Source organism: Felis catus, chromosome D1 (genome assembly GCF_018350175.1).
Source record: "Felis catus isolate Fca126 chromosome D1, F.catus_Fca126_mat1.0, whole genome shotgun sequence".
Lineage (NCBI taxonomy): Eukaryota > Metazoa > Chordata > Mammalia > Carnivora > Felidae > Felis > Felis catus.
In genome coordinates, this window is record NC_058377.1 from 113,048,271 (window position 1) to 113,071,626 (window position 23,356).

The following is a 23,356-nucleotide window of genomic DNA, read 5'->3' on the forward strand; positions in this document are numbered from 1 at the left end:
CTGCCACCAAACTGCCCCAGAACTTGGTGGCTGAAAACAGCAGTCACCTCGTCACCATCTCTGGTGCTTCTGGGTTGGCCGGCCCACGGCAAGAGCAGGAACTGCCAAGCCAACCCTCTTCCCGGAGGCGAACAGCCCGAGGGCCTGGGATGGGGGCAGGGGGGCCGCTCACGATGAAAACGTCGCAGGGGCAGAGATGGGGCCTTCCGGAAACGGGTGTGAAATGGAACCCACATTCCTTCGGGGCTCTTGGGAAGCCTCTTGGATCCCCAAAGCCTGTGGTCCAGAGTGGGGTGGTGCCTTCAGGCACAAGCCCCCACATGCTGGGAGCCCTTTCAAGCTGAAGTGCTGAGACAGGGAGTTCACTGTCCCTGGGTGGCCGGTGGGACTGGGTGTCTTGGCCCAGGGACTGGAAGGGTGAGGGCAGATCCCTGAGGGAAGGTGGGCAGTCGCAGGCCGCCTCCCCGGCCCTCTAGCACCGGGCTGGGCCTCAGCCCCTCAGCCCTGACACGGACTGGAGGCTCCAGAAACTCAAGGGCCAGGAGCAGTTGCCCCGCTGGGAAGCAGAGGGAGACCGCCCTGCAGGGGCCGTTCCTGATAGATGGCCAGCTGGCCCGGGAAGGGCGGGTTTTCCAGGAGAGACGTACCAGGTTGAATAGTATCCCCCCGATCCCCGCTTCTGAATTCACGTCCACCCGGAACTCCGAAACGGAACTTATTTGGAAAAATCAGCTTTTGCAGGTGTAATGAGTTAGATTAAGATGAGGTGACGCCGGAGTCGGGTGGGCCCTGAGCGTAACATGGATGGTGTCTTTATAAGAGGAGAGGCCCAGACACAGAGAGAAGGCCACGTGACGACAGGAGTGACCCGGCCACGAGTCCAGGGCCACCCGGAGCCCCCAGCAGCTGGCAGTGGCAGGGAGGGTCCTCCCCGGGAGCCTCTGGAGGGAGCACGGCCCTGCCCACACCTGGATTTCAGACTTCTGTCCAGAACCGGGAAGAGAAAACACGTCTGTGTTTAAGCCACGCAGTTCAGGGCACTTTGTGGTGGCAGGCCCCAGGAAACCCCCAGACGCATCGATTCTTGTACCTTTGTTCTCTGTGACAGAGAAACACGTTTACTATGACAATGTTTCATCTAAGTAAGTCCATTCATGGGTGTAATGGGGGACAAAAGATAGCCACAGGGCAGGCAGGTGAAGAATGTTGCCTAATTTCACAATAGACACACAGGACGTTTTGCATGTTCCAAAGGGCCACTGCCCACGAGGTCAAGCGTATGGGACTCTTACTCCCATTTCTGCTGGGGAACCGGAGACCCAGTGCCCGAGATCTGAGAACAGGTCAGAGCCAGGCAGAGTGCTCGGGATGGCAGGGTTGCTTGGTGTCACTCTGAGCCTAGAGCCCTGCCTGTCACTCTCCCTAGCAGGTGACAACACTGAGTACATCCTGCCCCACACATTACCCCCCGCCTCCAAATCTCTGCCACGCAAATGTGTGCACCTGCCCAGGGCTCACCTCCCGTGGGGATCTCACATGCCATCTTTAGGGACAAGAGCCACCCTGAGCTCTGCGTAGGTCCTGGAGTGCACTGTGCCGACAGGGCCTTCCCTGCTGGCCCACTCTTACTGGCTCTCGGGTATGGGCTGGGGCACTGCTTCCTTCTGGAAGCCTGTTTGACACTTCCTCCTAACGGAGGGACCAGGGGGGAGGAGGCATGCGTGTAATCAGGTGCACATGCATCAGGGATGCTGGAAATGGGGAACTTGGTGGACATAAAGCAGGGAGAGGTGGCAGCAGCCGGGAGGGTGTTCAAGGCCAGCCTCTCAGGAGAGGTGACCACCCGGCTGGACTTAATGGACAGGCAAGAGCCGACAAGGAAAATGTGGATGGAGAGGACTTTGATATCATTCACAACCCCCCAAAAGTGGCCCGAGGGGTGGGCCAGTGTGGGTGTGGAAAACTGCAGGTGTGGACAGGTGGACTCTACCATCCCTAACCTGGGCTGCTTTCTCCAGGCAGTGTCTGGGCCACCAGTGGACCCAGGAGCTAGCTCTTCTGGCCCCTCAAAGGGTGGCTCAGTATGCAGGCTCCACGGTGGCCGCTCCTGGTCAGTCTGAGCACCAGGGCCTGTGCGGGACCAGAGGTCATCTGGAGCCCGGTATAGGCTAAGTCGCTCGGAGGACAGACTTCTTAGGAGAGCCCCAGGTGACAGGCCCAGGGACCAACTCTAAGACCCCCACCCTTGTCCTCAGGCACTTAGTCCCCTCCCCTGGCCAGGGTGAGTGGCGTCATCAGAACAGTGGACACCCGCCTTGAGCCATTTGCCTGCGTTTGTCCCAACCCTCTGCTAGCTCTATGAAGCGGGTACTACAAGTGCCCGTGATTGACAGATGGGGAAAACTGAGGCACAGGCTCTCTGTCAGGACCATCCAGCTAGAATTGGGAAGGTCACGGATCTGGCCCCAGGGGTCTCACCCAGGAACGCCCACCCACCCTTTTACTCTTGGTCTGTCCATGCACAGCCCTCTGGCCAGTATGACTGACAGGACGCACCTTTGAGTGTGCTGCTGGCTGAATGGTGGCCCCCAAGAGATTCAGCCCCTAACCCCTGTACCTGTGCACTTGACATTTGGAAATAGGGTCTCTGTAGATGTTAAAATGAGGCCCTGATGTAGTCACTGCAGAGAACACAGAGGGACACAGGAAAGGCCATGTGAAGGTGCAAAGACTGGGCGGGGTGGGGCTGGGGGGGGGGTGGCGGGACATGGCTGCAGCCCCAAGAGCTGGAAGAGGCAAGAAGGACCCTCCCTTGGAGCCTTCGGAGGGAGCCCAGCCCCATGACACCTCGATTTCTGCCTTCTAGCCACAAGAGAATAATTCCTGTTGTGTTTTCTGAGCACCTCAATTCGTATACTTTGCTGCCACAGGAAATCAAAACAGCATTCTCAACATGATACAGACAGAAAGCCTTCTGACACCCCTGGCCCTCCTTCCCACCCGCTCAGTGACCCCAGGAAAAGAGTGCACCACTACCTGCTCCACCTCCATCAGACCCCCAAGGACCAGGCACTGCTTACCCAACAACCATTTCTGAAAAAACGGACAAAATAACGCGACCCCCAACTGCAGGTGTAGCCCCTTAACGAAGAGCCTCTGGAACCCCGGACCTGGGCATATGGCTATCCAGGCGCACTGTCCTCTTATTTCTTGTTAGGTCAATGCTGTTCTACAAATTGCCATGTGAGGAGCCCGTGGTGGGGACCCAGCCAGGCGGCAGGGCCGGCTCCCCTGGGCCTTCCTGGAACGGGGGTCGGGGGCAGCGCGCATCGCTCCCTCTCCCGCTGGTGGGCTCTGCCTCGGCCAGTGCCCGGCAGACAGCCACCTTGCGCGCGCACGCGGAGGCGTTGAGAAACAGGGAACCCCAAGTGCCAATCCCCGAGGCAGGGTGAGCCCTGGGATTTGAGGAGGGGACAGGCATGGACGCCGGGGGTCTGCGGGGACCGCGCGCGCGTTGCTGGAAGTGGCACCGAACTGGGGGGGAGTGGCCGCCGAACTGGTGGCGGGCTCGGGAAGGGGCTGGCCGGGGACCGGCGGCGGGCAACCGGCCGCAGCAGGTGCCCTCCATGCGTCCTCCGCGCGCCCCCGCCCCTTAAAGAGGCGGAAGGAATGCGGACGCGCGCCGCCGCAGACGTCACACGCCCTCATTTGCGTACGGCCGGCGGGTCTGAGAGCGACGAAGCGCGGCGAACCCCGCCCCACGCCCTCTGATTGGTCGGCGCCGGCGGCGCCGAAGCGTCGTTTGACTTGCGCCGAGGCCGCCCAACCACAGCCCGCTTTGCTCGAGGGGGGCGTGGCCAGAAGCCTCGGCCAATGGGAGGCGGTGTTGTTGGCGGCCACGGCGGCGCAGCCCTGGAGCGAGCGAGGCCACCGCCGCCGCCACTGCCGCAGCCGCAGGAGGCGTGAGAAGCAGACGCGAGGCGCTCGGCCGGGTAACGGCGCGCCGGGGCGGCCGGAGGGTGGCCGGGGCCAGGACCGCTGGGGGCCGGGACGGCAGGGCGAGGTCCGGGGCCGCCGTGTGGACTGGCGGCGGCGGCAGGGGCGGGGGCGGCGGCCGGGGCGGCGGGAAGGCCGGGGCGGCGGGAAGGCCGGGGCGGGCGGCGGCGGCGGCGGGGAGGGCGGGGAGGCCGGGCGGGCGGCGGCGGCGGCGGGGAGCGGGCGGACGCGGGTGACCCGCCCCGGCGCGGCCCTGAAGGTCAGGAGGCGCTTTGTTCCCGCGCGGCCCGTGCGGTGACCCCGAGGGGAGCGGCGGGCGCGCTTCCGCGGGGCCCCTTTGTTTTCGGGGCGCGGGCCGCCCGGCGGGGTGGTGTCTGCGGCGGGGCCGGGAGTGCCTGCGGCTGCGGGAAGTCGCCCTTCGGACGGGGACGGGGACGGGACACGTCCCCAGCGGACGGCAAAGTTCCGAGCCTCTCTTCCTGCGTCTGTGCGTCTTTACCCGACTGCGCGGGGCTCCCTTTCGGAACGCGCTGTGTCCGTGCCGGCGGAGGGCCGTGTGGCGGCGATAAGACGCCGGCGCCCGCAGGTCCCCCCGGTCCGCAGGTCCGCCGTCCGCGCCAGAGGGCAGCGCGAGGTCGCGGGCCATCTGCGGGGCGGGGGTCCTCGCCGGCCCGCTCCACTGGCTCCGGCAGCCCCTGCTTAGTCTCGCTGCGGGTGTGCGCGGCGCAGAACGTGCAGCCGGTCGGACGTGAAAGTTAGAAAGTCGTCTTTGAGTCGCCGGCTTCCCGCAGTGGTGCCGCTGCCTCTAGGTGACTAGCGATGGCTGTTGCTACACAGCGGGGACGCATCTGACCTCGTTGCACGTGTTGACTCATCGCCTAATAATCCGCTAGGTCGGGAGGTGGGTGCTGCTGTGCTCCCGGGGAGCTGCTGGGGGAACTCCAGGCCCTAGGAGGTCGGATCCAGCGGCCCGTCCGAGGTGACAGCTTGACTCGACGCGCCGTTCCCGCTCCTGGAGGCGGTTGGAGAAGTTGTAAGGAGGCCTTGGGTGTTGGTGATCGCGTGCGCCCAGCTGCAGTCTCGTTGCCGAGGGTTTGAGCTGGTTGCCGGTTTCCAGCGAGAATTCTGGGGTCCTGACGATTGCCCAGTGCTTCCCCGGCTAGAGTCTGCGCGGTGTTTCAGGCTGCCGTTGGTGATGGCCGGCGCAGTAAATAGTCTGCAGGTGCCAAGTGAAGCGGACGGAGGCCAGGGGGCCGCTCCAGGGGCGTCTGTTCCGGGGGTGCAGTGGGACGTTGTCTGGCGGCTTCGCTTGCAAAGGTGGCGTTGCCGCGGGGGGGGGGGGGGGGGGAAGAAACCTCAGAACGTGAATTTTCTTAATTTACGAGTTGCTTTTTTACTTGTTTGGGGATAAGGAATTTTTTTTTTCTTTCCTCTTTTGAGGTTAATTATCCTGTTTCTTCCATTCAAAGGATCCATGGAAGGTAAGTAAGACCTTTCTGGTCCGTGGAGATACTGTTGCAAAAGTTTCTTTGTTGCAAGCTTGTGGTGAGGAAAGGATCTCGTTTCATGGATAATGTAGGTATGGGGATTGTAACCTTCCCAGATTTACTTAGGGACATTCAGGCCTAGGATTTAGGGTTTTAAGTCCTCTTTTGCTGGTATGATGAAAATAATCGTTCTGAAGGTATCTTTATCTAAAACGGGTTACTTCAGCAGCGTGGTGCTGTCTTAAATACCTGTTATGACATGTATCATTTGCACCTTTTTTTCCCTGGTTTACCAGTGATACTGATTCAGGATGTGTGTGTGGTTATCTGTGTCTCTGTATCATAAAGTAACATCTAAACACATTTGCGAAGGTTGCATTGTTTTTCAAAAGGAATATCGGATGCTGGTTGGAGAGATCCGATTCTTTGGAATAGCTACTTTAATCATTTTTGTTTGGATGATGTCAGCAGACTGAATTGTGGAGAGACTACTTATGCTTTAGGGTTATTGTCTTCTAAGTACGTAAGGGCGTTTCTTATTTTTGTGAGCAGGCCGTTTAGATTACCAGACTCTGGTATTTTGAGTTTGGAGGTTTTTATCTATAGGAGGTGGCTCATAGTTTTATAGAGATGAAGGGCTAGAGTTGGGGTGTGTTCATCAACACATTACAGCCTGTGAACTTGTGCTTGAGTCTTTAATTACAGTATTTCAGTTAGTGTGTCAGGGTTTTCACAGCCTCTTGATGCTGAGAGGAGATCAGTTTCCCGTGTGCAGCTCTGACGAGCCAGTGGAGGGATCGAGATCGTCAATATTTTTCTAACTTTGAGTGGTCGACAGTCTTCTAGTATCAGGAACAGGTGACCTCAAATGTAAGTGTGTAAGTGGCTTAATAGAGTTCAGAATTACTTACTTTCAGATTTTTTTTTTTCTTTCTGTTCATTGTTCACAGTTCTTAAATGTTTTAAAACTGTTTTCTGGGGCGCCTGGGTGGCCCAGTTTGTTAAGTATTCGACTCCTGATTTCCGCTCAGATCATGTTCTCACGATTTGTGAGATCGAACCCCACGTTTTTTCCAGGCTCCTTGCTGGGCATGGAGCCTGCTTAAGTGCGTCTCTCTCTCCCTCTCTCTCTCCCTCTTCCTCTCCCCCCTCTCTCCCCCCATCTCTCCCCCCCTCCCTCTCTCTCTCTCTCCCTCCCTCCCTCCCTCCCTCCCTCTCTCTCCCTCCCTCCCTCTCTCTCTCCCTCCCTCCCTCCCTCCCTCTCCCTCCCTCCCTCCCTCTCCCTCCCTCCCTCCCTCCCCCTCCCTCCCTCCTCCCTCTCCCTCCCTCCCTCCCTCCCTCTCTCTCCCTCCCTCCCTCCCTCTCTCTCCCTCCCTCCCCTCTCTCTCCCTCCCTCCCTCCCTCCCTCTCTCTCCCTCCCTCCCTCTCCCTCTCTCCCTCCCTCCCTCTCTCTCGCTCCCTCCCTCTCCCTCCCTCCCTCCCTCCCTCCCTCTCTCTCCCTCCCTCCCTATCTCTCCCTCCCCCTCCCTCCCCCTCCCTCCCTCTCTCCCTTTCTCCCTCTCTCTCCCTTCCTCTCTCCCTTCCTCTCTCCCTCTCTCTCTCCCTCTCCCTCCCTCTTTCCCTCTCTCTCTCCCTCTCCCTCCCTCTTTCCCTCTCTCTCTCCCTCTCCCTCTCCCTCTCCCTCCCTCTCCCTCCCTCTTTCCCTCTCCCTCCCTCTCCCTCCCTCTCTCCCTCCCCCTCTCTCTCTCTCTCTCTCTCTCTTTCTCTCTCTCTCTCTCTTTCTCAAAAATAAGAACACACAACAAAAACCCCAGAACTTTAATAAGCTTATGTTGAACTGCCAAAACTTTCGTCAGAGAACCTAAATGTTTTCGCTGTGTTTTGGAACAATAGTGGCGTGTCTGTGGGCAGGAGGGTGATTTAAATTCCCCAAGGCCTAGGAGCTGTCAGCTGTGTAAAACCATACTGCTCAGAACCGACACTAGTGGTGGCCCAGATCTGAGTCCGGGGGCGGCAGTGAGGAGCTTGTGGGGAGTTTGGTCTGGAATTGCTTACTTTAGGTGGGAGAGGAGCCACAGGCGGGCGCTTACCTCGCTTGGCTGTTCCGCCACCGGGAGGGAGGTGGTAGAGAGGCGGTGGGGGCAGAATCCTCCCCCCCCGGCAGGTCGTCGGCATCCGGCCTTCGCTCACTTTGGGCCACGTCTCCTGGTTTGACGGTTCTTGCCTCCCACAGACTGGAATTGGGGGGCGGGGGTGGGGTTGACCTCCCTTGCGAGACCCTGATCGGTGGGTAGTGAAGAACGTCGAGTTCAGCTGCTGGGAGACTTTTAAGTAGATGGTGATGACATAGGCTTGTTTTCATTTGACAGCCATTGGGTTTCTCCCTCGCCCTCTTCAGAGAAGGTGGGGCTGCTTTGCTTTGCCATTGGATTTTAAATTTCATGAGTTAAGGTTAGTAACAGGAGGGGTGTTCTTTAGTAAGAAAACTTGTACAAGAAATCAGTTTGTGACCTATACCTTTTGATCTTGACCACTCACTGTGGAGCCTTAAATCTCCGCTTACCAGTATATCCTGTCAGCTGTTGCAACTAAATGTGCCTCCGTTCTGGGTTCGTGACTTTTTTTTTTTTTTTTAACGTGCTGTGCGTTTTCATGTTATCCCGAAAGCCTGTTTCAGACATGATGAGGCGATTTTAACGAGTCATGCGGTAAAGAGATCGGCTGTACCCCTCAAACATTTACGTACCAAGGTTATAAGAATGCCGCCGTAAACATTAAAACATTTGCGTGCATTGGGGCGCCCAGGTGGCTCAGTCAGCTAAGCGTCCGATCTCCGCTCGGGTTGTGATCACGCAGTTGGTGGGTTCAAGCCCCGCACCAGGCTCTCTGCTGTCAGCACAGATCCTCTGTCCCCCTCTCTCTGCCCCTCCCCTGCTCTCTCTCAAAAATAAATAAACATTAAAAAATAAAATAAAACATTGTGTGTGTAGGAAAGTAGCTTTCGGTGCTTTGTATCCATCCATTCATTCGTGAGCCTCTTCTAGGTGCTAAACACAGTCCTGGGTACTGGGGTATCACACTGACCAAAACAGAGGGGCCTTCATGTATTTCTGTAGTGGGAGACAGATAAACAACTTGGGTGTGGTAGGTGCTTTTGAGAGGAAAAGTAGAAAAGGAGTAGGGACTTGGGTGTTTGTGATTTTTAAGTAGGGTGAAGAGGGAAGACCTTACGAAGTGACGAGACTTCTAAATACTGGATTGAGGAAAACTTTGAAACGTTTGCCTCATTTGATCCTATGCCAATGAATTACAGAGAAGAGAGAGCAGAAGAGGAAAGTGGAGCTATGGTAACAAAGAACCACTTTGCCCTGAGTAAAAATAGAGTGGTCAAGGAAAGGAAGTCAGTTTCTTACTCTTTTCTGGAAAACTGAGGGCTTGTTTTCTAGCAAGTTTTTGAAGAGATGGTCCACTGTTGTCTGGTGGCAGTTAGATCTCATCAGCAGACATCACTTCCTGTGTCTTCAGACTCTCCTCCGAGTCCCGGATGCCGTGCTGCGTGCACAGGTGGCACGGCGGTGAGTGAGTGAAGCGGAGACTGCTTGGCCGCTGGCTCCGGGGACTGCCGCATCGAGCAAGTAGACGGGTCCCTACCCTCCTGGAACTTGTTCAGTGGAAGGACAAGCATGCATGGTTTATCCGTTCTTAAAGAAAAGAAAAAGTCTCAAACACCTGCAAACGTAATGACTCCCATATCTAACCCACAGCTGCAGTAATTAACTGTTTGCCAATCTTAGTTCATCTGTAAACCTATACAGACGATTTTGTAATTAAAAGGTTTTGTAGGGATGCCTGGGTGGCTCAGTCGGTTAAGCGTCCGACTTGGGCTCAGGACATGATCTTGTGGTTCACGCGTTCGAGCCCGGCGTTGGGCTCCATGCTGATAGCTTGGAGCCTGGAGCCTGCTTCAGATTCTGTGTTTCTGTCTCTCTCTGCCCCTTCCCTGCTCACGCTTTGTCTCTTTCTCTGGCAAAAAATAAATTTAAAAAAATAAATAAAAATAAAAGTTTTTATAAATGCCCAAAGGGAAAGGAAGAACATATATATTAGATTATCAATCATTATGTATGGTTGAAATCAGTTTGAACCCAATTTCAAGACTGCCTTTATGAGTTTAGGACCTGGGCACACCTTTCTCTCTGTCTCTCTCTCTCTGTCTCTCTTTCTCTTTGGCTAAGACTACAAGCATAAGTGCAGGATATGTTAAGTTAACAAGGATGTTTTCTATTAGTTGGGAACCTTACAGAAGTTAATTTGGTTGTTTACTTCAGGCATGTTTTCAGTTTACCTGCTTGCGTATTGAATCCAACACCGTTACCTTCTGATGGTGAGGAATGTAATGACAGACTGGATTAAAAACATCAGGGCAACATAAATGAGGTCCGGACTATGCCAGGGCTTAGGGGGTGGAGACCTAGGGATTTGTTGCGGGGGTATCCTGACTCCTTCTTGGAGAGACGGTTCCTTTGTCCTTTCTGATGGAGTCTCAAGCCAGAACATGATCTGGTACTCTGGAGGACCTGGACTTGGACCTTGGGGCTGACTGGACTCCATCTTAGGTTGACAGGTAGGATCACCATCCCTCACGCTTATGTGAACTGTGAGATTAATAAGAATTATAGGCTAGAATGAAGTTCTGAAGTCTTGCAGAAGCATTTGGTCACATTTGCCTTAATTTTCGTCATTCAGTTATTTCATGGGAAGACACTGAGGATCTTTGACTTGGTTTAAGATCGATTACGTATAGAAATTTTGGTTATGTAAAGGGTGACTGTATTCCCCAGTTTACTCCTTTGTCTCTCAAAAGTGACCCCCTTTGAAGTTATATGATTACTCTAGCTATAGACTGAGTGTTTTAAAATTAGGAATTTGGGGCGCCTGGGTGGCTCAGCCAGTTAAGTGTGCAACTCTTGATATCAGCCCAAGTCATGATGTCTCAGTTCTTGGGACTGAGCCTCATGTTGGTCTCTGCACCAACACTGCGGAGCCTGATTGGAATTCTCTCTCTCCCTGTCTCTCTGCTCCACCCTCTCTCTCAAAATAGGTGATTAAAAATAAACATTAAAAAAAAAAGCCCACTTTCCTTCATACTATGAGTTCTCATTCTAATGAGAAATAAAGAATAATTGAGAGGGGGCCGAACAATACATCCCTATTAAAATTTTTTTTTAAAAAAATAGGAATTTAGTTATAGTGGATAATTTGCTGCAAAAACTAAGAATTTTTTCCCCGTGAAAACAATTTTTTTGTTTGGGGTGAAAATCCGTTAATAGGGTTGTGAGGTATCTTACATACATAAAAGCAAAGCATTATTTGTATAGTCATAGAAATTTGCATGCCAATCCAAATTTAGAATCTTAGACTCAGTTAAAGTTTTTAGCCCTAGATCTGAACTGCTGTATTCTTTTGAAATTTTAGAATATTCTTTTGCCTGGGGACCCATTTGTGTTTTAATATGATTGCCTTATAGACTTAGGAGAACCTTCAAATGAGGTGGAAGGTTCTCCAAATGAGGCTTGAGACCGTGATTTTGATGTTAAGCTAAGCGTACCAACATTTAAAACAAATGAATATTTCTCAAACCTGCAAATTTGGTAGTCCTTGTGACTTTGTATTTTTTTTTTTAATAAGCATTTTTGTTTTAAGTTTATTTATTTTTGAGGGAGAGAGACAGAGCACATGCAGCGGAAGGGACAGAGAGTGGGATACACGGAATCCGAAGCAGGATCCAGGCTGTCAGTATAGAACCCAATGTGGAGCTTGAACCCACGAACTGTGAGATCATGACCTGATCCGAAGTCGGACACTTAACCGACTGAGCCACGCAGGCATCCCATGACTTTGTATTTTAACTAGTTGGGATTGCTAAACAAAAGTAAATCATTTATGGCAATGAAGACTGACAAGTGGAACTCTAGTTCGTTTATGTCACCAACTCTAGATTATTTTTCCTTATGTGAAGGGGAAAATGTTGAGAATAACTCGATTTGTTGGTCTCCAATCAAGCAATAGAGTGATCTGTAAGCACATTGCAGTTGTAAACGCCAAGGGAGACCTTAATGGGTCACACACTGGGTGTTGCACATGCACATAATTTTGTCCTCTCGACAGCCTCTCAGTCAGCACTGTCTAGGCTGTGGGTGTCGAAACCGAGCTTACACAGCTAGGAGACAGTAGAGATTAGGGTTCAGAACCAGGTTATTGTGTGTCTTCGTTCTAGATGTTGAGTTCTGGCTTTATTGTTGTTTAGTTCTCAAAATAGTTTCTTTCCCATTGTTTAAACTCATCTTTTTGTTATTCTGTCCTTGATTTAGCCGTGTGTGTGTGTGTGTGTGTGTGTGTGTGTGTGTGTGCACGCGCGTGCATGCACAAGTGTTGTGTCGGGTTTAACATAACTGCTTTGTCATCGTGTCACCAAAAATAGTATTAAATAGCACATGGCCTCACATAATTGAAAATAAAGTGGATCATTGTATCCCAGGAATCCGTTAATTTGGAGTGGCGTATGAAGCTCTTTGGCCTGTGTTCTCAAGAAGGCATATAATCACTCCACAGTTACGTCTCGTGCTGGACGCTGTTTAGGGCCCTGGGGCCACATAGTGAGCATCATCGAGGAGTGTTTTTATTTTCCCATTTCTGGGCTGCGTGTTTCTCGGGAATGCTGCTGCACCGCCGATTCTGACTGACTCCGAGCTAGCTGTTGATTGGCCACCCTTCCAGCAGGAGCAACAGTGATCTTGAGCTGCGCAGGTGGAAATGGCAGCAGGAAGTGAAGTGGTCAGTGGTGGTAGGGAAAGTTCACCAGGGTCTCAGTTTCAAACGTGCAAAGATTTTAATCTAAGACAGAACCAAAGGAAATGAAATGGAGAATCTGACATACACGGTCTCAGAAAAATCAGACTTAAAGACAGACTGATTTCCCACAAACTCTTGATTTACAGAAGATCAAAACTCATTCAACAACTAATGAGTGTCTGCCAAGAATCTCTCAAATGTCCCCTTTTGTACTCTGCCCACGAAAGCAGCCTGCCCTAACCCTTTAGTGGACCCCTCTGTAGCTCGCTGCGGTCTGCGTGTCCCAAGTTGCAGCTCCTTTGCTGTTCCCGAATACACTCAGTGTCTGGTGTCTTGAGCTTGTCCTCTCTTTTAGGTTCACCTTGCATGGTGTCAGAAGTGGGATCTGAAGGTGCCAGCTGCGGGGGCACTGTGACTCCTGGGATCGAGCGAGGTACTCACGTTTGAGCCTTTTGTGCTCTTTGCTTCTACGGAGTCACCATAACTTCCCGTTTGGTGAGTCTTCCCCGATATCAGGCTCCCTTGTTTTGGTTGAACTCTCAGACTTTGTTCAGGATTTGTCGTACTCTTGTTCTTAATTTGATCATGGGATCCCAGTCATCTAAATGGTCTAAGAGTGGCCCCCTTTCAGGAACCCTGGCCAGTTTTTCGTTAAAAGATGATGGTCCTTCCTCATACCCGGTGTTGACAATATGGACCAGTCTTGCTAGAAAAGGTAACTTGGAGCCCTGACGGCCATTCTGGGAAACCTTTCATCTCTTCAGACTTGTTTTTCTCCCAACCGAGTTAGAAAATTAAAACAGTTCAAGTTGGGATAGTTATTTTCGTTGGTATCTGAAGGTTTCTAAACGTGTTCAGAATTCTAAAATTGCACCTTTACAAAATATTGTTTCCAAAGTGACTGAAGCAAATAAACAACTAAAGGTGGATAAAAATAAAGTGTTAGAGGCTTCTTTCTTGGTGCTGGCCAAGGTTCCCTCCTACACCCCCCCCCCGCCACTGCCCCACCTCCTTACACATCCCTCTTTGCCTCATCACCCTTCCCCTCTATCTGAACTTTCTTTCCTGTCACTGAAACCTCACCATCCTAACCCATTAAAACCTTTCCTTTCAAAACTGACTTTGTGAGGATGCTGTTAAACCACCCCAAATTTCCTGTACCCCATGGATAAAAAGCTGAGCTTAGGGCTATAATTAAGGTCTTTCCCAAGGTAACTGAGGATCTTTGTAGATTTGTGGAATTCACCAATCTGGGCTGTGGTCTCTGTCCGTTAGTTGACATGCCTCTTGGAGAAGGTCAAGCCCAGCGCTGGATGAATGCTGCTAGTTGGAAACCCCCTGAACAGTCTCTAGGGTTTAAACTAGACCAGCCGCCAGCCCTTTCACATGACCAAGCTTGTAGTGTATAACCACGAGGCTACACGAAGTCATCTGTGGGGCTGGCCCGTGGACTAGACTCAGATTCAGGCACGCACCCAGAAGCCAGCTGAATCCGTCCATGACTGTTACGTGACTGTCCGTGACTCCAAGTTGTTTTCAAGGAAATTCCAAGCTTCCCATAGATGTTGAGTCCACCCAGATGAGCTCTGACTCCATGTTTGTAAACGGGACTAAGGAAGGACTTAACACTGTTGATCAAAACAGCCGGTATGGGAGAGGCATGGAGGCTCCACAGCGGGTGTGACCTGCAGGGTCACGTTAGCATTGCAGACAGTCTGCCCACTGGAAAAAGCGTTGCTCTAAATTGAAATCCAAACAGTTGCAGCCCCCCGAGGAGCAATGGCCAAAGCCACCCCAGTGATGGGACTCTGAGGACACATGGGGATTATTCCCCAGCCTTGTGGGAGGGAGACTAAATAGGATGGGAAGACTGCTTTCCAGATTGGGGACCAATTTTCCCACTGTATCGGTTAACACAGGAACCACCCTGTCAGTGCTCAACCCCAAATTAAAGTGTCCCTTCTTTAGGTGATACATATGTTCCGACAGCGGGGCTCTCAGATGAAGTACCAGACGTTCCTGTATCCTTTCGTCTGGGACCTTTGCAAGACAACCAACCATTTCTTCTCAGTGATTTAGCTCCCGTACGTTGATCTAGGATGAGCTTTCCCGGAGATACACGTCGCCTTTTTTGTTCCTTTCCCAACGCGGAAATATTCCTTGAGGCCAAATCCAGTACTCGGGAAGATTTCAGCGCTCTTCATTGAGTCTACAAACCAAAGACGACCAAACTTTGGTCTACATCCCCTGGTACCCCCACTCTTTGGGCAAAGCCCTCAACAGACAGAGGCAGAATTCATAATGCTCCTCCCTTTAATAATCCAGATTGACCTCTCAAAACTTCTTCCAAGAATAAATCAACATCCTATAAATAATAAGAGGCCTGGAGCACCTGGGGTAGCTCAGTTGGTTAAGCATCTGACTTCAGCTCAGGTCATGATCTTGCAGTTCGTGGGTTTGAGGCCTGCGTCGGGCTCTGTGCTGACAGTTCAGAGCCTGGATCCTACTTCGAATTCCGTATTTCCCTCTCTCTCTGCCCCTCCCCTGCTCGTGCATTCTCTCTCTCAAAAATAAACATTAAAACAAATAAGAGGCCTTATCAGGGTATAAGGCTTATCATAGATTATAAGAATGCGTTATCCTTTGTACTAGTGCTTGTGATATCCCTATCTTACCCATAAAAAACCCCTCTGGCCAAGGATGGAGATTGGCCCGCCATGTTAAGGCGGTAAACGCTAGTCCCTTCACCCTGTTGTCTCTGGTCCGTACACTGTTGGTTGCCATTGGATTCCAGACTTCTTTTTTCTTGTTTAAGGTTTATTATTTTTGAGAAAGAGAGAGTGGGGGTGGGGTGGAGACAGAGGGAGAGACAAAGGATTTGAAGCTGACAGTAGAGAGCCCAGTGTGGGGCTCAAACTCATGAACCCTGAGGTCGTGACCTGAGCTGAAGTCACACACTTAACCAACTGAGCCACCCAGGCGCGCCTGGATTCCAGACTTCTTAATGGCCCCTTCATGCCACACTCGAGAACACCAAACCCGATCCCATTGTTTGGGATGACCAAAGTGACTTCCTTAGGATTTTGAAGGAAGCTGGTAAGTCCACCTACACTCGGACACCCAAATTACCAGCTGCCCTTTTTCCTTTTTGTATATGAGAAGGGAGGGGATACCCTTAGACTACTTACCAAAAATGCGGACTTGTCCCAGACTCCTAGGCTCCTGTAGCCAACAGTTCGATCCACTGCCTGAGGACATCCCCACGGCCTCAGAGCTCTGCTGCCACCATTCATACTAAAGGCTACTGCAGAGGGAGTCGGCGTCTTCCTCCACTCTTTACGCTTCAGGGCTATTGAGGCTCCCTTGGGTTCATACCACGCTCAGTGCCTTGCAGCGAGCTCTTCCCTCCTGCGAGACCCTCTTACTAACCGCCCCTCGTGTCACTCTTGCTTACTGGAACCATCTCAACCCCGCTTTCCCTTCTCCCTCCTCCCCTGATGAAATTCCCCATGACTCTCTGACTTGGACGGATCAGCTGGTGACCCCTTGTGAGGTGTTCCAGGAAGCCCCTTTGACAGACATTGATCTTTCCCGGCTAACTGATGGCTCTTACCTAAGCTGTGAACATGCTGTATCCTGTGCTGGGTGTGTGATGACGCTTCTGTGTGGGGCACGTGATAACAGTTTTGAGGTTGGTAAGTCTGCACCTCTGCCTTTGGCTTCTGGAGCTAAACAGGCTGAATCACATGCCTTCGCTTGAGCATGCGTTATAGCCGAAAGCAAGACGGCAAACATGGATACTGACATCCAGCATGCCTTTGGGGTGGCCCATGACCTTGGAATGGTAGGGAAACAACAGGGCTTCCTCACTTCCAGTGGAGGTAAAGAATGGCTCTTATTCCGGTGAAGAAATGGGCAAAAGACATGAACAGACACTTCTCCAAAGAAGACCTCCAGATGGCCAACCGATACATGAGAAAATGCTCTGCATCACTCACCATCAGGAAAATACAGATCAAAACCATGACAGGATACCACCTCACACCTGTCAGAATGGCTAACACTAACTACTCAGGCAACAACAGATGTTGGCGAGGATGCGGAGAAAGAGGATCTCGTTTGCATTGTTGGTGGGAACGCAAGCTGGTGCAGCCACGCTGGAAAACAGTGTGGAGGTTCCTCAAAAAACTAGAAATAGAACTACCCTACGACCCAGCAATTGCACTACTAGGCGTTTATCCACGGGATACAGGTGTGCTCTTTCTAAGGGGCACATGCACCCCAGTGTTTATAGCCACGCTATCAACAACAGCCAAAGGATGGAAAGAGCCCAAATGTCCATTGACGGATGAATGGATAAAGAAGATGTGGTGTATATATATATACAATGGAGTATTATTACTCGGCAATCAGAAAGAATGAAATCCTGCCAGGGGCAACAATGTGGATGGAACTAAAGGGTGTTACGGTAAGTGAAATTAGTCAGAGAATGACAGGTGTCCTGTGACTTCATTCATATGTGGAATTTAAGGTACAAAACAGATGACCATAGGGGAAGGGAAACAAAAATAACATTAAAAGGGGACAAAACAGGCCCCGTCTTAAAGTATAGCAGTTCTTAACCACCGCTCAGTATGCCCACCTTGCGTATCGTCGGAGATAGCAGGGGAGTCTGCTGATAATCTCAGTCTTGCTTAAAAGAGCTACTGTCCCAGCCACTGTTTTCCTGGCCCTTTCAGGAGTTGGAGAGGGCTTCAGGGAGGAGAAGGAAGGCCCCAGTGCCCAGTGGGATATTTTCTGGGGACACTGAGCACATGGAGAAAGCAAGAGAGCCACAGTGGCTGCTCCTGTCCCCAACTGTCCCCACCTTTGCCCCTACTTCTCCCACCCCCTCAAAGCTTCCCAGGAATTAAAAAAAAAAAATAAAAGATTAAAAAAAATAAAAAGGGACAAAACAAAAGAGACTCTTAGTATAGAGAACAAACTGAGGGTTGCTGGGGGGGTTGCGGTTGGGGGGATGGGCCAAATGGGCAAGGGGCATTAAGGACGATACTTGTTGGGATGAGCACTGAGTGTTATACGTAGGGGATGCATCGCTGGATTCTACTCCTGAAATCATTATTGCACTAGATGCTAACTAACTGGGATGTAAAATTACAAACAAGAATGGCTCTTCTGTCCAAAATCTGTTGGCCGCCGTAATGCCACCAGCGGCTCTGGCTGTTGCTACGTGTCGCAAGTCTGATCCCCTGGAAGCCAAAGGAATCTGCCTCACCGATGCCCCTGTGAGAAATGCCACCCTCATGAGCTCCGCTGACCAAACCTCTGTCGTGGCACAGAAGACGACCCCCCAGCGGGGACCTCAGGTGTGAGGCAGGGAGTACAACAGCCGGCCTCCGAAAGGGAAAAGCAGGGTTGGAAATCCGAAGGCTGCTGGTGCCACAAAGAAAAGGGACTCTGGTTTGGACCCGGTAATAATCTGATCCTGCTAGGAAGTCTGAAGTGTTCCTTTTTGCCCCCTGTGCCTGAGTTAAACCACTGGTTCCCTGAGCAATGGTAACTTCTGTGGATCAGTGTTGGTAGGAAACAGCAGCAGGGCCATAAAAAGTGCTGTCTTGCTTCCAGCTGACCCTGAGTATAGCCCAGGGAAGCCTGTTTGCACCGCCCCGGGAAGCTGTAGTTCTCCCGCTGGACCATTCGAGCCCTGGGAGCTGAATTTCACACGTTTGCCCCGCCTCACGGACACAGACGTTTTCTAACGATAGTTCCCGTCTTTTCACGTTGGATTGAAGCATTTCCACGTGGAAAAACGACTGCCTCTTCTGTGGCTAAAGTCCTTTTGCCAAACATTATTCCCGCTTGGGGAGCACCGTGGTGGCCAGGGGACCCACTTCGCTTGGCAAGTACTTGGACAAGTCTGTGCCATCTGGCCAATTCTACAACATTTTCGCTGTGTTTATCCTCAGACTTCGGGACTGGTCCAGCGTATGGAAGAATAACGATCCAGGTTGCTAACTTAGTTGAAGCCTCCAAATACCTTGGCCCAAAGTACTGCTCCCGGGTCTTCTAAATCTCAGATCTGCTCCGTCCAGTATTCATAAACTCTCACCTTTTGAAATAATCACAGGATAGACCATGTGTTTAGCTGCTGCTTCCTTTGACCCACAGCTAAAGAAAGGGCACATGTGTTAGTTTTGTAAGGGTCTAATTAAATCCACCGAGAATCGTCGTGTTTGTGGTAGGACGATCTTTCCACAGCAAGCTCCCTAGAGACAAAAGACGTCACACTGTACAGCCAGGCGAATTCATCTGCTAGAAACAGCGTCTCCGTAAAGATTCACTCCAGCCTCATTGGAAGGGCGCCTACCAGGGGGTACTGACGAACCCCTGTGCCACCAGGTTCCAGGAGACAAACTCCCGGGGTCACACGTGCCGTCTAAAAGAGCGTGAGTGGACCTGCACCCCATCTGGTGACTTAAAGCTGAAAATTTTCGAGGACTGAAGCACATGACACTGGGAGAAGACCACCTACCCCAGACGCTCGGGCCCGGCCTGTGGAGCCTCCCCTTTGACGGTATTCGGTATCATTCAGCAACCGAATCCTGCTTCAAGTTGTAGTTGTCCTTTCGCCGGCCTACTCGCCGTCGCCTCCTTTGCCTGTAACACGTTCCTTGTTTCTTACCTTACAAAAACTCTTTGATCCCACCAACCCTCTGATGGTTGGATTTGCACCGGAGTTAACACTGGTGATAAACCTGAATGGGTGGTCTGACCATTTTCCTTAGACGGATGGCAAGAGCTTTCTAGCAGAGATACGGGGTTTTCTTCGGGTACTTTCGGGGCTGTACGTATTCTCCCTTCTGGCAAATTGGCACCAGCCGTTACGGCATTCCGTTCGGTGCTCCTCACCCGTAAAGGGACACCCTTCACTCAAGTCCGTGCGTTTACCCAAGGTCTTTTCTCTATTTCGCAAACAGTAATGGGACTGGCAAAACTTGAGGCCGCCTCCCAGTAGACTTGTAACTATACAGTGGTGCGTGACCCAGAAGACTGGGAGTACGTTCCCCACTGGACTCTAGAAGACTCCAAGGTCTTCTCTATCAGTGTGTCTGGTGGGGTGTCGAAAATGGTAAGGGCACTGGGAATGGGAAGCTGACTGGTCTCCTTCTGGTGGGAACTTCACTCAGCATGCCTTCTCCCTGGGAGATCCCCAGACCTCCGTCACAACCTCCCCCGCAGCCGTCATGCTCACCTGGTAACCCACGTATATTGAAGCTCAAGACATTCCTATAACCGTCTCCGCGGTGCTAACCAGTTGTCACCTGTTAGTGTGAGTGAGTATGTTTTTAATCACGAGGTCTCTCTCATTCTGGGGAAAAAATCTAATCTAGCAAAGGGTCCACCTGAGGCCCTGTCTTGAGAAAACACTAGTTATGTTTTTCTATGTGGCAGAAACATCTATTCCACACTCCTCCTGGAAAGGATGCTGTGGTGTCATTGCCCCCGTTCCTGATGCCGAAGGCGGGAACACCCTTCCGCCCGCCACTCCCATATCCAATCTGGGTTCTTTCTCCTGTCTTTCTCTCTCTCTCTCTCTCTCTCTCTCTCTCTCTCTCTCTCTCTCTCTCTCTCTCTCTCTCCCCCTACTGTCTCGAAAGAGCACATGGTAACAGGGACGGATACAGTTTCGGGTGGTTGCCCACGAATAGCCCAACAGTGGATAGAGAGGGATTTGGATATGCCTTTGCCTGAGCCTTTCCCTCGGGTGGGAGTAGCAGAGCTTACAAAGGCAACTCCGAATCTGTGGTTCTACCTTTACTGCTCCTTTGAGTGCTTCTGAGCATCAACGGACCCAGACAGACAGTCGCAGAAGGTAGTCCTGAGCCGTCTCCCGTAGTAGCAGGGAGGAACCGGTGCCCTGTTTGGGGAAGAATGCTGTTTGTATGTTAACAAATGGGGGGAATAACTGAAGAACTAAAAATAATGAAACGTAGGGGCACCTGGGTGGCTCAGTCGGTTAAGCGTCCGACTTTGGCTCAGGTCACGATCTCGCGGTCCGTGAGTTCGAGCCCCACGTCGGGCTCTGTGCTGACAGCTCGGAGCCTGGAGTCTGCTTCGGGTCTGTGTCTCCCTCTCTCTATGGCCCTCCCCCGTTCATGCTGTCTCTCTCTGTCTCAAAAATAAATAAACATTAAAAAAAAAATTTTTTTTTTAATAAAAAAAAAATAACGAAATGTAATATCAAACTGTGAACTGGAATAAGCCAGGCCCTAGAGACCTCGGACGTTTTCAGCTTCCTAAATCACGGGCAGCGAGGGAAACCGGCTGAGGAGTTTTTCCAGCCAGTAGCCATAATTGGACTTTGGGCCCTGGGTTTAACCCTCTCGCTGAAGTTTGTGCTGCCTCGTATCAGGCAGGGGCCTTCCTCCTAGACGTGTGTACAAACTAGAGTTCTCTTCCTTCCCAAGACTTAGCCTGAAGCTCCACTGGGAGGAACATGGCCGAGATCCCCCATTTCGTGACTTTTTTGTTCACGTGTGGCCTGACGCCCTCTGGCCGCGTCCCTCCCGTGAGGACAAACATCTGGGGACGGTCTTCCTGGGTTCTGACGGGCTCCGTCCACTCACAGCTAAGGACAGCTCTGAACAAGACCCCGTACAGACCAGTTGACCGGCGCTGCCTTCTGTGGCAGAGGCCGATCACAGGGACGCCGGCAGGATTGTATCCTTCGATGGGAGCGAAGGTGTCAGGTGGGGAGTCTCACACGTGCGCCCTCAGGAAAGCGGACCCGAGGACCGTCAGGCTGACTTCCTATAAACGCTTGATTTCCAGAACGTGGAAGTGGTCTCCCCCCAGTGAGTGTCCACCAGGAATCTCTCCCCGTCTTTAGCCGTCCAGCTTGCCGCATGGCTCCCGACTCGCTTTTCCTCTTTGTCCTCTGCCCGTGAAAGCGGGCGCCCTAGACCTCCGGCGGCCTCACCCCTAGCTCTCGAATTACAGTTCCTCCGCCTTTCCCCAGGAGGCTCTCTTCCTGGTTTTGGAACTTGCCTCGGCTTGTCTCCTTTCTTTTAGGTTGACAGACCCGAGTCCGCATCGTCCCAGCTGGGGGACCTCGGTCAGGCGGTTCGCCTTCCCAGCCTCAGCGTCGTCCCCTACCCGCCGGGGGTGTTCGCTCCCTGGCAGAGTTGGTGTCGGGCCTAAACTGTAGGGAAGTGCCTGTCGCCGTGGGGCCCTCGCCACTACACGAGGTGTTGGCACCAGGTGTGTGGTTTGATGGGCAGCTACCGACTCGGGGTCAGGGCTGGAGCCCGTCCGCTGGGCTGGCGGTGCCGCTGCTTCTGGAGAGCAGGCCCCTCCCGGCACTCAGCATGCGTGTGGCCTCCGGGGTGCTAGCGGAGACACCGCCGCACGGTGGAGCCACGCGGCGGTGGGTGCCCGCGGGGAGCGAGGTTGGCAGGAGGTGCGGGTGTCCGTTCGTACTGTTCAACCCAGAAATCCTGCTGTTGACGTGGAAATAAACAACGGGGGCCCCGGGCAGCCACACAGACGACCGCGTTCGGACAGACGTTAGCGAAGGCGTGTTGTAGGGAGAGCCGTCAGGACTCCACGGCTGGCACCTGCTAGGCGGGCGCCTCAGCTCTTAGGGTCTGGCATCAGCTGTCACTTTGCCGTCTCCCCTGTCCCGAGGTCCGCGCTCCCGGAACGGAAGCTCGGGGCCCTGCGCCGGCCGCCGTGCGCACGTAGCGAGCTGCAGGGGGGCGGGGCTGGGAAGCAGGGTCGCAGTGGGCGGCTAGAAAGGGCAGGGATTCACATTTGTGTGGGGTGACTGGACTCCACAGAAGGTGGCGGGGACCAGGAAAGGTCTTTTTTTTTTTTTTTAATTTTTTTTTTCAACGTTTATTTATTTTTGGGACAGAGAGAGACAGAGCATGAAAGGGGGAGGGGCAGAGAGAGAGGGAGACACAGAATCGGAAACAGGCTCCAGGCTCTGAGCCATCAGCCCAGAGCCCGACGCGGGGCTCGAACTCACGGACCGCGAGATCGTGACCCGGCTGAAGTCGGACGCTTAACCGACTGCGCCACCCAGGCGCCCCAAGGAAAGGTCTTTAAAAGTCACTGACGTGGGGGCTGTGAGGCGGAGGGCCGTTGTGGCCAGCCCCCGCCGCACCTGTTGAATTCTCTTCCTTCTGCTTTGCATCTGCAAAAGCAAAATCACCTAAGAAAACGCAGTTGAGTTCAATACAAAACGCTTGCAGGTCATAAATTCCGGCTATTTTTCTTCAGTACAAAGTGTTCAGTTGCTGTTTTGTTTGAAGCATCGTGACTGAGGGGCTCGGGCTTTGCTCTAGTGCCTGAGAATAAGACGTCGACGGGCCCGGGCCGTTGACAGGTTGCTGCCCTGGTTCGGAGGGAGGGGGAGGAGGAAGAGGCGGGGGAGAGTATGGGGAGGAGGGAGAGGGAGAGGCTCCGAAGTGTGTTTACTGTGTCTGAGATTAAGGAACGTCACCACCTCTCTTTAGCTGTGCATTTAGATAGGGTTTTGAAGTTTTATTGAGTTCTTTTTGAGGCATAAGCGTCCTGGAACCTGACTTTAATATTTAGAGGTAGAAATTCACCTGATTTGAAGATAACCCTTTTCATGTGTGTCTTCTGAGAGCGGGATTGGACTGAGATTATTACATCGTGCTTTTACACAGACAGTGTCATCTTTGGTGTGGGAGTAAGGGAACATACAGAACAAAGTTTAAAAATCATCCTGTGATTCGGAGCGTGCGAGACAGTATAAACACCAGTAAATGCTTTGACTGGTTCCAGAATAATTGGCTTAGCATCAACACACGTCCTTGTTGTTAAAGCTTATTATAGAGAAAAGGCAAATGAGGATTGATCGCTCTTACCCTGAGGTCTGGTCATTGTAGCACCGAAAAGACATTTTTTTGTGAGTAAAATGTGCACACGCTGAAATTGACAGGTCCTTAGTGTATGATTTGATGAGTTTGACAAGTGTATGTGTCTAAGAA

At 52.2% G+C, this 23,356-nt stretch overlaps 1 protein-coding gene across 2 annotated transcripts in view; it reads left to right on the forward strand.

Moving 5' to 3' along the window:
• Nucleotides 1–3,847: 3,847 nt before the first annotated feature.
• Nucleotides 3,848–23,356, forward strand: part of NAP1L4 (nucleosome assembly protein 1 like 4) — a 52,697-nt gene continuing 33,188 nt past the window's right edge. The window contains exons 1-2 of one of the 2 annotated variants that reach the window (XM_023238975.2): nucleotides 3,848–3,992; nucleotides 12,691–12,830. The gene's annotated coding sequence lies outside the window, so the exon portion shown is untranslated. The remainder of the gene's footprint in view (nucleotides 3,993–12,690; nucleotides 12,831–23,356) is intronic. The other variant, XM_023238976.2, reaches the window with a different exon arrangement.